Source organism: Candoia aspera, chromosome 4 (genome assembly GCF_035149785.1).
Source record: "Candoia aspera isolate rCanAsp1 chromosome 4, rCanAsp1.hap2, whole genome shotgun sequence".
NCBI classification, from domain to species: Eukaryota; Metazoa; Chordata; class Lepidosauria; order Squamata; family Boidae; genus Candoia; species Candoia aspera.
The window spans coordinates 79,023,044-79,040,592 of NC_086156.1; the positions used below are offsets into that span (position 1 = coordinate 79,023,044).

The 17,549-nt window shown below is 40.5% G+C and overlaps 1 protein-coding gene across 1 annotated transcript in view; it reads left to right on the top strand.

Moving 5' to 3' along the window:
* Window positions 1-17,549, top strand: part of LOC134496336 (corticotropin-releasing factor receptor 1) — a 55,388-nt gene that overhangs the window by 8,781 nt on the left and 29,058 nt on the right. The gene's annotated exons all lie outside the window — the stretch shown is intronic.

Genomic DNA, 17,549 nt, shown 5'->3' on the forward strand with positions numbered 1-17,549 from the left:
AACATATCTAAACAAGTCCTTTTTATTATTGTCACAATTCTTCGCTAATCTCAGCTTTCCTGACATGTACTCTACACCTTTGAGCTATCTGTTTGTTAGCTCATCTGGTCCTCTTTCTGTTTCCTGTATATGTCCTTTTTTTTTCTTTTTCAGATCTTCATTAAGCTTTTTATGCAACCACGTTGGCTTCTTTTGCTACCCTTCATTTTTCTTCCTCATTGGAACTATTGCACTTGTGCTTTTAAAATCTTTATTCTTTTAACACTCCAAGCCATCTTGAGCTCCCTTTTCCTATTAGCCTTTCCTGACCTTGGATCCTCCTTATAATTGGTCTGAGTTTATTAAAATCCCACTCTTTGGCATTCAAGAGTAGGCGTTTGATTTCGTTCAGTTTTAAGTAAAGGTAAAGGTTTCCCTTGACGTAAAGTCCAGTCGTGTCTGACTCTAGGGGGCGGTGCTCATCTCCGTTTCTAAGCCTTAGAGCCGGCGTTGTCCGTAAGGACCCGTCCGTGGTCATGTGGCCGGCATGACGACACGGAACGCCGTTACCTTCCCGCCGAAGCGGTACCTATTGATCTACTCACATTGGCATGTTTTTGAACTGCTAGGTGAGCAGGAGCTGGGACTAGCAACGGGAGCTCACCCCGCCGCGCGGTTTCGAACCGCCGACCTTCCGATCGGCAGCTCAGCAGTTTAACCCGTAGCGCCACCGCGTCCCACCGCGTTCAGTTTTACTTTCCTTTAAAATCAAGAATTCCATCATTACATGGTCACTTTCCTCAAAAGTTCCTGCTATTTTTTTCTCCTTAACTAAGTCTTCCTTATTGATTAGTATCAAGTCAAAGATAGCTGACCTTCTTATGCCTTCCTCTACCCTCTGAAGGAGAAAGTTGTCAGCATGACAAGTCAGGAATTTCCTGAAAGGGCCATGTTCTGCAGACATTTTCTCCCAATAGATACTGAAGCAATTAAAGTCTCCCATCACCGTGACTTCATGCCTCGCTGTAAGATCTGCAATTTGCTTTTATAAAGCACAGTTCACATCTTCTCCTTGGTCGGAAGGGCTGCACCACCAACAATATTGCTTTTATTTTCTCCTCCACGTATATTAACCCACATGCTGTCTACAGCATTGCCAAGCAAGGGTGCCCACTAAAGGTGTATTTCTGAAAGAACTCCAAATTATGAGAGCTGAAAATGTAGCTATAGATCATTTTCTGAGTTATTTCCAGGCCCTTGCACCCACCACGTCTGGGTGTATCTTTTTCCCAACCTGTGGTTTCTCTTAAAAGATAACTTTGTATTTAAAGAAAAAGGTGTGCAACCTACTCAGGCCAGGTCAACTGAAAGATCATGTTCTACAATAGGAGAGTAACACTCTATTGTGGCATTAAAAAAAGTATACAGTAGTGTCTGAGGGGCAGGGAAGATATGGCTGATGACATCAGGTGGCTGGATTGAATGGAACCAATATTTTTGATTCATTTCTGTCATGTGTAAGTATTTTAAAGGGACAAAATGAGTACCTTAAACCTCCAGAGGCTGAGAGCACCATTTTGTTTCTTAAAAGTCTCTAAAATATATTTTTTTTAATGCTGAACCTAGGGGTTTTTTAAAGGATCACCATGAGTGTCTTAAGTATCCTTCTCCTTTAAAAAACTCAAAGGGACTGACAATTTTTGACCCTGCAAAAGAGGGGATGCTGTGGGGCTGCAGAAAGTGGGGCTAAGAATGCTAAAGAAAACATGGGTGTTAAAGAAAACATGGCATAATGCTGACAAAGCATTTTCCTTGGATGAGAAATCCTGGGCTGCTTGTTTGTAGGGTGTGTGTATGTGATGGATGCATTCTGAAGATTCTGCATGCAAATATTCTGCCAGGCTGCTCAATTACAAGCTTTGTGCAACTGCTGGTTGAAATTAAGCATTCACACTTACAGCAGGTGAATCAGTCCCAGTTCAAAGCCATTGTCTGCAGAACAGCAAAGCTGCCACCCCAGACACAATATTTGATCCAACTGAGTCCACTCTGTGTAACCCAAGTGTGTGTGAACAGCTGGGCCAGTAAAGTTTTGGCAAGTAAATTTATCTTTTTATTGGCAGGCTGCGGTAACATTTCAAGGGTAGTGAATTTTTCATGGTTCTGCACTAGCACTGAAATGGGGAACTGAGCACCAAATCAGCTGCCTGGGAGTGCCAACTTTTGTTAGTTTTTCTTCTTGATGAAGTAATGTTATATATATATATATATATTTGTAGCAATAAAAATAATACCTGCAATTATTCTTCCTGAGTCCCAGGAATGAAAGCTTTTTTTGGAACAGAAGCAAAACTGAAACAGCTGTGGGAGAATGTTAAAAGTAATCACTGAACATGCCTCATGATATGAAGTTTTCAGTCATGGGTGTCTGTGAAATGGCTCCCAAACCTAAAAGCATCTCTTTAATTAAAAAAAAGAAAAATATGAAACATTTGACATTAACAAATATTAAAACTGTAGCACTCTGATTTTGTATCAGCTGCAGCCCTGCTAGCTGTTTCCAACTTGTTTGGGGAGTTCCTTCAGACTGTTCTCTATTTATCCCATAAAGGAATAACATAACGTATTTACATTCATTGCCAATATTTAAATATTTGGAAAAACATTCAGGATACCATTCCCTAATACATTGTTTGGGCTGTGCTTTATCCTGTGGAAGAAGAGTGTTTTCTATAACATTGGGCCTGATTCTCATATAACTAGAAGGGTGCATATTGTTCTTTTGACACTGATAAATTAGATTTAGATTTTTTAAAATCCCACTTTTATTATTTTTATAAACAACTCAAGGCGGGGAACATACTTAATACTCCTTCTTCCTCCTATTTTCCCCAAAACAGCAACCCTGTGAGGTGGGTTGGGCTGAGAGAGAGTGACTGGCCCAAAGTCACCCAGCCGGCTTTCATGCCTAAGGCAGGACTAGAACTCACAAGACTCCTGGTTTCTAGCCTGGTGCCTTAACCACTAGACCAAACTGGCTCTAATATTCTAAAATATATAGAGGGGACTAACCGTGGTGTAGATGGCAGTATTGCGACAAAAACTCTCCCCACAATCCGCGTTCGATCCCAGCAGAAGCTGGCTTCTCAGGTAGCCGGCTCAGGTCTATTCAGCCTTCTTCCATCCTTCCGAGGTCAGTAAAATGAGTACCCAGATTGCTGGGGAAGGTAACGACTGGCGAAGCCAATGGCAGACCACCCTCTATAGTCTGCCAAGAAAACACCACGAAAGCGGCATCCCCCCAAAGGGTCAGACATGACTCGGTGCTTGCACAGGGGACCTTTCACCTTTTCAACCAAAACTATGCAGTGAAGAGCAGCTAAAAAGGTACAGCTTCTTTTAGGAGCAACCCAGAATGTATATAATTGTAGGCCAGCTTTCAAGATCTACAGGCCTCTGTGTTAAGCAAGATGTTATAAGAAACAATTATATGAGGAGGCAGAAATAAAAAGAAAAGATAGTTGCTGAGGCTGGAAGTGACGCACCTTGAAGATGACCAGAGATGCAAAAAGAGCCACCAGGCAGCTGCCAAAGTAACAAATAATGCAGTTAAACATTCTGGTGTTCAGAAGCTATTCTCCTGGGTCCGGATCCATTCTGCACAAGTAAAGCACAATGGAACTGAACGTGCTTGAGCATGTTCAGCTGAGAAAGAGGTCGAGTAAGTTCCCCCTCTATTCCAAGGCTATCAGTCTGGCAGCGCTCCATGGAGGTTCCATATGCACGGTCATACATGTACATATTTGTTAGTACGTTAAAGAAGAAAATCATGGTAACCCAATAAATTCTGAAAGCCAAGGAGAGCCAGATGTGCAGCTCTGAGTTCCAAAAAGTTGATGCTGTATATGGGCTTCTTCATAGACGATCACTTTTGTCCAACTGATTTTTATGATTTTGATAATAACCAATTACTCCAGGACCTGGAGCAGCCATTCCTTCAAGAGACAACCCTGGAGCTGATAGAGAACAAACAGAAACTTTGTCTGCTTGGGTTGAAACTTAGCCTGTTTCATCAATTCAAGCCTCATATTCTTCAGATACCAGAACAAAGTTGATGACTTCTCCAGCTAGGTTAGGATGGTAATATAAAGCTGAATATCAGCAGCATGTGATATTCAGCTTTATATAATAATCAGGATTTTTATTGTATTGCACCGCAAAAACACCAAATGCCCTCTCCCAGCAGCTTTATATAAGATGTTAATTAGCCAGGCAGACCAACCTCTGTGGCAGAAAGGAGGGGTCACTAGGCCATGCCTCTCCTCTCCTGCTTCCATTAACTGGCACTGCTCACTAAGGTAACAACAGAACCACTGCAGAATATTTCCAGCCTCCACAGGTGGTCCAGGAGAATAGCACGGATAATGGTATTAAAAGCTGCCCAGTGATCTAGTAAGACGAAGAGGGGTGCACTATCTCCATGAAGGCCTTGACAATGGTCATCCTCTGCAGTGTTCCAACAAGATTGTCCACTTACGTGACCACTAAAATGATCAGTGCCATCTCTGTCCCATGCCCAGCCTACAACCCTGACTGAAAAGGGTCCAAATAGTCCTCTTCCTCTTGAATGCTCTGAAACTAAATCTGTAACTCTACCTAATGAGGAAACACAGAGTACATTGACATTCTTTCTTTCTTTTTCATTTCTTGCACTTTCTTGTTTCTCTTTCTCTTTTTCTTTTTTTTTAATTTGTCTTTTATTCTATGAAAAAATTGTTAATAAATATAAATAAATAAAAAAAGGAAACATACATTGAAGTGGACATGAATGAGATATCACCCAAGGGACCGTGTCTATATACGTAAGCAGAATAAGGCTACTCATTATCATGCTATTTGAAAGCTTAATCTAGAAAACTCTTACATGACCTGTTCTCTGAATTCTGGAAGCCTGCACCAGGGTAAGTGATGGCTCTTCTCCATTCAGATTGGAGTGCTTTTCTTAGACCCTTCTACCCTGGATTAGAGAAGAACAGATTAGTAAATTGTCAGGCTTCACAACCAAGATATGCAGTAAATCAACTGCTTTAATTGTAATTACTTATAACTAAATATTTAATTATAAATCCTACAGGGGTTCAGTCGATGGGGAAATCATCTGGTCCCAGGGAGATGGATAGTTCACACTGAACAAAGAAGGCACTAAATTTGCTTGGATTTCTACTGCATTTGTCAAGCTAGGAGACAGATACTTAGTATTGGATGCTGCAGCTGCTCCACTTACTCCAGCAAAAGTAGCATGTCTTGGGCTGGGACTGGTAGACAAACCACTGCTTATGGTAGATTCTCTCCTACCTGCTAGGCTACCTGGTCCATCTGGGTCACTACATTGTTGTGATACTGGAGCAGGGCATAGGCAACTTGGTCGACAGCAGGGTTATCAGAGGGTCTGTAGCTATTTTGTTAACGCTTCATCCCTAGGCGACTACTTTCCCCATACAGTGGTGGAAGTAGGAGTGAGTAATCAAGCTGTCAGGCTTCACACCTGGGTTAGGCAGTAAGTTTCTCAACTATGGACAGATATAAACTCAGTCTGGAAATATCTTACTAAGACCACATTCACTTTGGTGAACGTTCTGGGTACCAAGGAAAGCCTGTGTGAAAGGACAATATACTGGCATTGTGCCCCCTCATATTTGAACTGTAGGTATTGTCTGTGAAATAATGAAGGACTATGTGAAGGTAGACCACTGGAAGATCCAAGTATGTGAATATATATCTCAGACGAAGGCACTCCAGGACAAAGCAGGGACTTCTATGCAGAATTTATAGTACATTACATAGCAGTTCATTCTGTTTAGGTTCATTCATATTGTCCTTCTATCCCCATTCTTCCCATGAACCATGAATTATAGAAACTGGAATGTTTTTCAGTAGATAGTGCTGCTTTGATTGTTATGATCTGTAGTAGATGTTCTATTACTTGCAGCATCAGAGTATTCTTCCTTAAACAATGAGACTTGAGCAATAAAATCATAAAACAAACTCTGTTGCATATCCCTGAGAAAGTGTGATTAACAGGCAAGTGCCAATGGTTTTGCTGTGTAGTTTGCCAGTGTTTCACCTACTGAGTTCTGGGAACTGTCAGAAAAGGACTGCTTCAATTGTTATTTTGGCTGGAATCATGATCCACCTCGGGAAGGGATAAAACTCTAAAGTCAAATTCTGGTAAATTATTTGTAATGACAAAAAAAGTAGTGTAGAGGCCCCTGTTGCCTGTTTTCTTGGAAGACAAAAACGAGGCTCATCCAGAAAACCACTAAATAAATTTTCACTCTGCAGAACCAAGAATATAGAACAGAAATTGATTTTGAATCTGTATTCCATTTCTTCCAGCTGATCTGCCTCTGTTAGTAACATCTAAGGTCATGATCCTAGCTGAAAATGGAATATTGTCCCAACTGGCACTGGCCATGAAGGCCCCAACTTCGGCTGGTCTCCTGCATAAGTTCCGCCATATCTTGAAAAATAAACTGTAGTGATGGACTACAGAAAAGAGGCTATTAAAAAAAAAATAGATTGGCTGCCCAGATGGCAATTGAGGAGGTTTTGTGAGACCTTTACAGTAGGATCTCATTCCATCTGTCAACTGAATATCCTTGCCATGCTCATTTACTATGACACCAGACACCTGAGCAGCCATCAGGACATCAACCAGGGAAATCTTAAGCAAGCTGTGAAAAACATAGTATTTGTTTGCCAACGCAGTGCCTCTTTTAATTAATCCCAGTAAATCCCATTCTCCGGGGATGGTTTTAGCAAACACCTCTGGGTAGGAAAAAAATGGTAAGAGTCATTTGCCATTGAAAAGGTTTCTGCTGCTTGGTTTAACAGAAACTTTAGCAGAGAAAGCTTTAGCTCTTAAGGTTTGGAAGAAAACAGGCTGTATCTGAAACTGGCTAAGTCACTTCTTCCTCATCTGCCAATAGCTCTCTCTTCTTCCTGTTAGATTTTTTTTTACACTGAAGGAAATCTGGTTGGATCCAGATTTAGTCATACTTAGAATAAACCCTCTGAAATAAATGTATCTCAAATTGTTGTCAATGGATCTATTCTGTGCATGACTGAAATCTGAATTCCACTTAATCATAAAAATGTAAGAACTGTGCCATCTAGCACCATCCCCTTCACATACTCAGGAGCTGGCATCTAGAAGCATTCATGCTCAGTTACTGGAGGTAATGTGCAGCCTTCGTGACTAGAAAACCTGTCCTCCAAGAATTTATTTCTATGTAAAACTATCAGAGGTGTTGGCCACCACTAAATCCTAGGATAGCAAATCCATATCTTAACCTGCACTATGTGAAAAATAAAAGTACTTTGACAATCTGAAATAATCCTCAGTGCCTGATCAGTGCCAGTCCCTCTTTCTTGTACCCACATCCATGCACCGATATCCTCCAGCTTTACCTATTTAGCTGGCTCTCACCTACAACATGTAGCATTTCAACAACTTAGTAGTCTTAGCTTTCAAACTCTCACTTAGGAAGCTCCATTTGGCTTTTTTAAGATTCATGATCACATTCTTCCTGTCACTGGTGCTGACCCTGTACCTGACTAGGTAAATGATTCATAATATCTGCATACCTTTTCTATCAGACAAGCAATTCTTGAGCTTGGCAAGCTCATCACAAGCTCAGCAGAGTCCATCTCTATTGGTTAAATTGTCCATCCCCCAATGACATCTCCTTTATTTGAAAATGTATCTGTTCATTCCCCAAAGAAAATTGCCTTGGCCAGCTGCTGCTGCTGCTGCTGCTGCTGCTGCTGCTAAACTTGCCTGCCTGCTTAAATTCTTATGCAAAGAATTCTTATCCAACTACGTTCTCTTGTATCTGTGGAGCTATGTTCTTTCCAAGCCTGCTGTACCTCCTAATTCCCTCAGATTTACCCCTTAAAAGGCAAGTCACTTAAAAGCCTGCTAGATCACAGGTTCCCTGAAGCTGGCGGGTTGCTGATGGAGCTGTATAGATACTGGTGCCCCCTAACTCCCCTCATGTAACATAAGCTTCTTCTGCCTGGCCTACGTCCCTCTTATTTCCTGGATATGAGCCAGAAAGTATGCCAACCCAGAAGCAGGTACACATATTTTCCCTCTGGTTAGTGTCAATGAGAGTGGAAATGAATGAATGAATGAATGAATGAATGAATGAATGAATGAATGAATGAATGAATGAATGAATGAATGAATGGCTAAGGGGAGGAAGAGCTGTAAAAGTCCTTCCTCCATCTGCATCCTGACTGGAGCAAGCTGGCAGGCATACGCTGCAGCCATTTCTCTGCCATGGATTCTTTCTCTCCCTTTGTGCCCCTCATCTCCCTAAAAGGTGCAGCTCCTCTTTATCCCTGGGCTATGGAAATATTTGCTCCAGAGGATTAACCGATACCATGCCCTTTGACATGCTAAAGCAAGCAAGGACCTTGGACAGTTGATAGGTTGTTAGAGGTGGACTGCCCCTTAGCCAAAAGAACAAGGGCTCTTGTCACTCTTAAATCCAAGCAAGTCAAACTAAAAGATTGTAAACTAATGCACTTTACTGTAGACCAGCCTTTCTCAACCTTTTGACCCTGGAGGAACCCTTGAAATATTTTTCAGGCCTCGGGGAACCCCTGCATATTCTGGCTCAAATATAGGCCAACAGTTACAAAATTATTATATTCATTTCACGTGTAGGCCTGTATATATGTGTTAACTATGTTCTTAAAATAAAAATGAAGAATGAAACTTACCTCTTTAAGGTGATGTGGCCTGAATTTGAAATAATTTTTTAAATAAATTGTGAGCTCCCAGCGTCCTTAGTGACCTCTTGCGGAACCCTAGGGCTCCACGGTATCCTGGTTGAGAAACCCTGCTGTAGACTAAAATAATGCCTTCATCAATCTGAGTACTCAAGCAGGTCTCTGCCAGAACAATGCCTACAGTGGGAACATGAATGTATATGCATGTGTATGTGTGCAGGCACTTGTTTCTAATTTCATCTGTGAATATATGAGTTATGCAAAATACTGACACTATAAAACAGAGCACATCACATATGATTTGATCAATCTGCACATCCCCTAATCTAACTCAACAAATCATTTCATCTTTCCACCACTTGAATCTTGACTCCTTGATTATAGCCAGGACTGGTTTGATGTATTTTGTCATCTTGGGCAAGTAAAAATGTACTTACTCTTCTCTGTCCAAAGGCAGTATAGGATAGATTTGCATCATTACCAAGAATAATGAAGATTTTTGCCCTCTAGGGAAAATCAAAAACATTTTTTAATGAAGACATCCTAACTGATTACATTAAAATATTTAGAAATATTCTAATACCAAGAAAGAGCTGTTTTTATAAGGCTATTACTATTTCTTTTTTTCCCCATTCAATCATGTCAGATCCTTGGAGACTACCTGGACAAGTCCCTGTAGCTTTCTTGGCAAGGTTTTTCAGAAGTGGTTTGCCATTGCCTCCTTCCCAGGGCTGAGAGAGAGTGACTGGCCCAGGGTCACCCAGCTCTTATTACTATATACATCCACTTTATATATCAGCCTTCACTGTGGATCAAAGTGATACATGGTCAGAAGCATCAATTAACTACGTTACCTTGTTCAACAGAAAACCTGCTATAGCTGTGGCAAAGGATATACTGAAGTCCATGTTGTAATCACAAGCCCTTCTACTTATTGGGGCTAACAAAGCCCTCTGGTTGAACCTACAAGCAGTTTGGTATTAAGAAATTTCCCCCAACCTATTGATTAGGAATGCTGGGAGATGCTGTAGTCCCAGCACATTAGGAGAGGTAATATAGGGAAGTTTGGTGCAAAGTAGCTTCCTAGGTGAATCCAAGAATGACTTGTCAGGGCCATGAAATGTTTGCACTGAGATGTATTGGCACCAGGCCCTCAGCCAGGGGATGAACAGCAGCAGGGTGGATGGACTCAGTTACAGTGGGAATGGGTTCACCGTTGGAAGACCTGAAGGACAAATTGTGATGGGAAAAAACTATCTATGTGATTGCTAAGAACTGACAATGATTTAATGGCACATAATCACTCAGCCAACAACAACAACAAAAAACCAGCACTATTCATGAAAAGCTTCTTTTTAGTAGGTGCCCATTTATACCTTAGGTAGTTTCTTCTACTGTATTAGAGCAAAGTGGTACAATAATACAGTATATCACTAATGACCACTCATATTTTTCAAGATGTCTGGGCCTTGGGGCTGAAACAGAACTCATCCAAGAACAATCCCACTCAAGACATTAGGATATAGCTTCTGAGGAAACACCCATGGAACTGAACTCAATGACTTGAGTCAAGTGATGTTACTGTGGATATCCAGAGGCTAGCAGAAAACTCTGATCTCAGAAAAATTCTGTCTCTGCCAGATATAAATTACATTCCATAAAAACTATAGATCCAAGGCAAAGACAACCTTATCACTGGGCAGAATGGACAGTTTTAGGGCCATAATGAAATCAGTTTCTGGAACTGAGGCCTAGCTTAAGTAAGTTTCTAGAGAATGTCTTCTGTTCAAAATTATATAAATCCAGTGAGGAAGAAAAGATTATAATGTGTTTAATTATCTCTCTCATTGAATCCAAGTTACCACAAAGGGGATAAGCCTAAGACCATTATTACTGCACCACTGCACTCTGTAACCTTTTGGCTTGGATTTGTCAGAAAGCAAGACTCAGTGAATCTGCAGGCTATGCTCTTGCTTACAAAGTCTATTCCCTGTGAGAGAAGATGCAACATTCTTACTGTATTTTCAAATACTGGATTATTATTATTATTATTATTATTTTTAATCCGTTCAGTCATGTCTGATTCTTGGAGACTGCCTGGATAAGTCCCTGCAGTTTTCTTGGCAAGGTTTTTCAGAAGTGGTTTGCCATTGCCTGCTTCCCAGAGCTGAGAGAGAGTGACTGGCCCAAGGTCACCCAGCTGGCTTTGTGCTTAAGGTGGGACTAGAACTCACAGTCCCCCAGTTTTTCCCTTAACCACTACACCAAACTGGTTCTCCATTCAAACACTAACTTGGTCCAAACCTACCTAATTTTTTAAAAAGATCACCCATCATTGGCTAGGAGCTATTACCTAGCTGGATATTTCTGGTAATACACAGAACCAAATCCAGCCTCCCCCTCCCCACACTTAGAATTGAGAATGTGACTTCCCCAAAAGAACTTTTACCTCTGAGGCTGTTGTCCAATAAATGTATGATGATACGCTTGCTTCCTCCTTTAAGCAGGGTCTGAACTGGGCTTGTCACATTTGTTTTCTGCCTTCAAGGATCTTATTCCTTTGCTTTCGTAGCTGCCATGTGCCCTTGAGTGCCAGCCGTGATGGATGGCTGTGCTTTTTTCTGTTATTTATCCTTCCCCAAACTTGTAGTATCACTGGCTTCTTGGGTTTCTCATCCATTATATCTTTAAGTCTGTTTCAGTGATGCACTGCTTGACAGCCATTTGATCCATACCTGCTGAGATGGCTAATGCAAAACAGCAACAAGAAAACTGGGAGAGAAACAGACCAGCCAAGGCATAATCAAGCTCTATGTCACCCTTCTGAGTGGTGATGTGTAGAGGACAACTAATTCGTCATCTAAAATGCAGCTGGCTAGTTTATGGCTCAGCATGTCATAGAAATATGGCCAGAAAAAGCAGAATGATAAGGCATTGGATAATAAACCACTTGCTGCCTTAAGTTAGTTATGTACTCAAAATCAGTTGTTTGGGACAGCTGCTTAGCTCTGCCTAGTGATCTGGCTGGCTCTGAATGCAGTATCACTCCGAAGAATTCATTTTAACTTCATTGTGTCTCAGCTGCCATTAAGCTGATTTTTAGGGGTATGTATTTTCACTTTCAGACAGCCCTGGGATTTCAAAGTCAGTCTACTACGCTGGGCTTATTTCATGATGGACACTGTGGGGAGAAAAAGAAGACAGACTTTCGGAAAGCTTTGAGTGGATGTCCCTGTCAAAACTGAATTTTGATTCTGTGGGAAGAAAGCAAGATGATAGCAGATGGGGTGGGAAATAAAAATATCTCCAAGCTATAGCTACTGTCATTAATAGGGTTTTTAAAATACATCAATATCCATTTCTCTAACAGTTTTCATTGTTCGAAGTATTTCTTAGTTTTTATTTATTTCTCCATATTATTAGCAACATCCATTTGTGGCAAGTATATTCTTAAGTGGCGAGGCAAAGTATGCTCCAAGCATGATTTATAGTGCCATTTTAGGCAACCTAACCAAGGAGTGAAGCATCTGGACACAGCCACACTTCATGTACTGTACCTAAGGACATATGGGTCCTCTGTTAGTCTTGCATTAAACTCCTGAAAGCCTTTTACACAATATATAGGGAATGCCTGCTAAGGACCTAGTGAATTATTCAGATAATTTTCAATCTATATCACTTGTTCAACTCATAAATTCATTCCCACCTGTTTTTTGTTTCTTACATTAATTCATACATTTTAAACAAAACCGGCATGGAAATATGCATCTAAATATTATTTAGAGTAATTTTTATAAATGTATTTTACAGTATCTTCAAATAATGCATTTCTCAATATGTTTTAATGCAGCTTTTGGCCCACAAAATGCATACTGTAGAACATTTGCAAAAAGAAAAAAAAAAGAGTAGACAATGAAATTCCAGTTACTACATTATTCCATTGTTACTGAATTGGGTGAGGATGTATTGGAATTGCCAGAGACTTTTGAATTCTTTAAACAACCCTACTATGTAGATAAGGAAGTGGATTGCTTAAGACTGGTTTTGATCTGCCTTCCTCAGTCCTCCAAATGTGGGGGTCTAGGGTCCACAACCAGGTCTCAGACAGATTCCTGGTCAGCATTCTCCAGATTGAGGAAGACTGATCCCAGAGAATGAGTGGCCTTCCTCTATGGAACGCTGTTTTAGGACGTTAGCAAAAGGAGCTATTAACCTGGTCCCTATTACTGCTCATGTACTTGATACCACCAATACAAGTGGCTGAAGGAAGGTACTATAGTTTGCTGACTTTAAGGCCAGGTAAAATACTATTGGCCCCTTGTGTCCCCTGGCATCTACTATACTATTTCATTTGGAGCAGTACTCTGGGCTGCTTCCCTTCAGTCTAAATGGGAACCTGAGTTGTATTGGGAGATGCATTGAAATGGAATAAATCTCACCTGTTTACCTTAATATTCTTGACAAAACAATGAGTATAAATTTTATCATGCATCCACGAATAACTGCACCCAGGAAGGAATGAAAGTAGGAAGAAGTGAGGGAGGGTGTTTTATTTGCTTTATTCATTTATACTTTGTAAATGACTATGGATTTCTTTCATGCAGAACAAGGAGGCATGTCCTCCAGGCTTCTGCACTGTCAGTTGTTGGTCAATTGAAGTTGATTAAGTGGCCAATTAGCTACTGAAGGAAGTCTTAATTTGCCTGTCCCCAGACACCAAAAATGCATAGTGATCACCTTACAAGGACATTCTTCTAAATCAGGAGGGTGTGTGTGGATAGAAATAATGTATTTTGTTTGTTCTCAGTCTGCAAATTGCTGTTTTTGCATCCTTAAGTTGACAGGGAAGCATACCATGCCCCTTTGTAAGGGAGAGGCCATAACTCAAAAGCTGTGTATATGTATTGATATGCAGAAAGTTCCAATTGCAATTTTTTTAAAAAATTGAAGAGCCAGCCACATAGAACCTGCACTTTGTCTCTGTCATTCATCCACAGGGTGTGACAATCTGGGCTTTTTTTTTTTTTTTGGTTATCCATATGAGCTGGGTATGATTTATGTGGGTGGCAGGGCATATTACAAATTAAAGCACACTAGACATCTGCACATGTAGACTGTTTGCAGATACTGCCAAATATATAATTATGCTCCTTCATTCACAAAATTTTATGAGAGGTTCAGATGATTATATCATTTACTTTTAATCGTCCAATGTTTTTTGCAGCCCTTTCCTCCCTGCCTCCCCCCTGCCACTTCCTTCTTTCCTTCCTTTCCATCTAAAATTGAAGTTTTACTGTAAAGTAATAAAATAAAGGGACTGCAAAGTCCTGTAAACTTTGTCCACTTACCCTACTATAACTTTTGACTGGCTGGGCTGCAGCCAAAGATTTTTCCCATCACTTGCTATCAGCCTCTTTTCACAGGAAATGCAAGGAACTAAACCTGGGGTCATCTCTAAGCAAATCAGGGACAGTAGAAGTTGTCTTGGAATTGCCACCTCTCTGAGAAAGAAGAAAATATTGTAGAATGACAATGAAAAAGGAAACTTGTTATCACATGATAATTACGCTCTTTTTTTCCCCCTTATAAATAATATATTTTCAAAAATAATTTATTTCCCCAAATCAAGGAACATCACAACAGACTGAATTAAATATGCATAGAATCAGAAATAGAAATAGGTATAAAATATGGATTGAATTTTGGTGTGTATGTGTATGTAAATATTTGGCTACACTATTGCATTATGCAAAATAGATTTATTCAGTTTGTATTTGTTCATTTAGTGTGTAGAGTGATGCTTTATGATGGATTATGGGCAATAAGCTATTCCAAATACATCAAACATGCTTTTCATCTACCTTCCATGGAGTCGAAGGAAGTTTTTACTCTGAATTTAAAGAAGCTGTGCATAAAGATCTGAATAACAGCAATTTGGCTAACAGAGAAGGTTTTGGAATGGGGGGTGGAGGGAAATGATTGTTCTTGCTTGCAAGGAAGTGGCTGTAACTCTCCAGTGGAGCACACACTTGGTTCACTAGAATTTCCATGCTTAGCCTCCAGCATCTCTGTTTTAAGAATGAAAATCAGAGAACTGGGATAGACCTCACCTAGTCTAATGGGAGTAGTATCAACTAGATTATTACTCAGACATATAATCTCAATATGAGGCAGCTTTAAACATTCACTGAATGTGTACATTTGTATAATATAATTCTCTGTATAGCTGATCTGCCTGCATATCATTTCCATTTGGTGATTCCTTCCAAGAGACTTGTACATCCTACTGCCAGTTGACTGTATATGCATGATCTATATGGCAGGTCTTATAAGGAAGTGATCCAAGACTTTTGCAGGGACTAGCAGTATCTGAATATCAAGGGTTGGGTCAGAAGGTTCATTTAATACTTTGCATACAGCACATGCACACACACACTTTAATCAGATTGGCTGATTCTTCTCTAAAGAGCTACAAATTAGTCAGCTGAAACATAAGTATATTGGCAGATTATGTATTTAATATATTATATATTGACTTGGACCTGCTCCTGGTCCTATTTATCTGATTCTCAGCTTTCTTACTCTGAGTTCAGAGACAGGGTTCCGACTTCAGGATGGGGATGGGAGTGGAATCCAATTTCAGTTTTACAAATTTGTAAAACCACAGTTGGCCTAATAAAAATATTTGGATTTTCCTCCTATTGTTGGCTGACATAATTCACCACTTTTTGTGTCAATGGCAGTTAACATTTCTAAATATTTTGGCAATAAGAATGTTGAGGATGCTTTGGCAACTATTTCTGGCAGGAATACAACATCCTATAACATTTGCTGGCCATTTTACCCCTTGGGGAAAGACAGAATTTGTGGTAATGAAACTGCTTGCTTCATCAGAATTTCTTCTTTTGGGGAGGGGTGTCCTCTACTACCAAGCTTTGAAAGATGAAACATGGACAGGAAAAAATGGAATGAAACATCTACATAGCTGAGCTGTCAACTTAACATTGGCTATCAATAGTTTGACACATATCACAGCCAAATGGTTCTTAAAGCCCACAAAACGATGTGGTCTGGACTTGGCTTTTTGTGATTGTCTAGACAGATGGTTTCCATTAGTCTCAATATGCTTGATATGCAGAGGATTTTTAGTTCAAATAGCTTTCTTGAAGTCTTAGTCCCAATGAAATCTCAGATGAATATTAATAGAATATAGACCCACTGCACTCATGTCGATTTGTGTTTACTGTGGGGTACTTGGTGCTCTCTGAGCTTGGTTGTTTGCTTGCAGATGTTTCATTACTCAACTAGGTGACATCATCAGTGCTAGTGAGTGTGGGGTTTGCTCCCTGGTTATATACAGAAGCTTGCCCTGCCAGTGTTGGTGCAGGGAGCAAACCCTACACTCACTAGCACTGATGACGTCACCTAGTCAGGTAATAAAATGTCTGCAAGCAAACAACCAAGCTCAGAGAGCACCAAGGACTCAACAGTTCAACCCTGAGCTACCTATATTCTCTTCCATTGGTATTTGTGTTTAATATACATGCATAACTGTTCTAGCTGTATTAACAAACCATCAAAGCCTGTACTTTGTATCCTGTTTTGTCAATTGCAACAATATGATTTTCTCCTAACCTGAGGCAATGTGGATTGTGCTAGAATCTACTTCTCTGAATAGATTTCAACTAAAAAATTATTTATTCTCTGTCCTGACTATTGGTGGAAACAGGAATTTAGAGCAATCTGCCTGATTCCTATTTTGTGTTATGTTTCTTATGAAGTTGTGGAAAACTAGGGTGGCAAACATGCAAATGGGGATAGAGAAAGACAAAGAGAGAAAATTATAATCTTACAATCTTATATTATTATTATTAGTAGTAGTAGTAGTAGTAGTAGTAGTAGTATTCTGCTTTCCACTACAGATGACTGAATAGTTTCATGAGTGGTGAAGTTCAGAGATACATTTTTTCTGATTGTGCATATTTGTGTGTGTGCACATGCAAGTGTGTATATGTTCATGACAGTTCTAGGCCATGCTAGAGAAAAATTCTGATGTCATCCTGATTTCTTGTCATTTGCAGGAGCTAATTCCAAAAGTCTTCTGAAATGACTCATTAAGCCCATAAATTAATTAACATTCCAGAGGAAAAGAAAGAGCCTTGAAGCAGTATTACTAAACTGTAGGGCCTGGCAAACTACATGGCTTCTGATGTCAAACTAAACTAGGAGGAAATGTACGAGGTGCAGAAATTGTATAGGAAAGCCAACAAAATTAACCAAAGGTTGCAACCGAACAAAAACGGTCTAGATTTTAACTAACACTCCTCTTCTCCTCCATTGGCAACAACCAGCCAGAGTATTCTGCAAACACTCTACAGCAGCTGTTCCCAACCTTTTGGCACCAGAGACCAGTTTTGTGGATGTCTGGCACCAGGGACCGGTTTCAGTTTTGTTTTTCCACTGACCGGGGGGTGGGGGTGGTTTCGGGGTGATTCAAGTGCTTCCTCTTTTTCTTGACCTTTTATTCTTTTTTCTTCGCACCGTTTGGAGATAGCAGCCAATGGGCTTGCTTTCTCTGACAGGAGGTGGAACTCAGGCAGTAATGCGAGCGATGGGGAGCAGCTGTAAATACTCAGGCTGTAAATTTGCTCGCTTGCCCACCGCTCACCTCCTGCTGCACGGCCCGGTTCCTAACAGGCCATGGACTGGTACCAGTCCGCAGCCCGGGGGTTGGGGACCCCTGCTCTACAGAACAGATGCCTTCCAGGCAA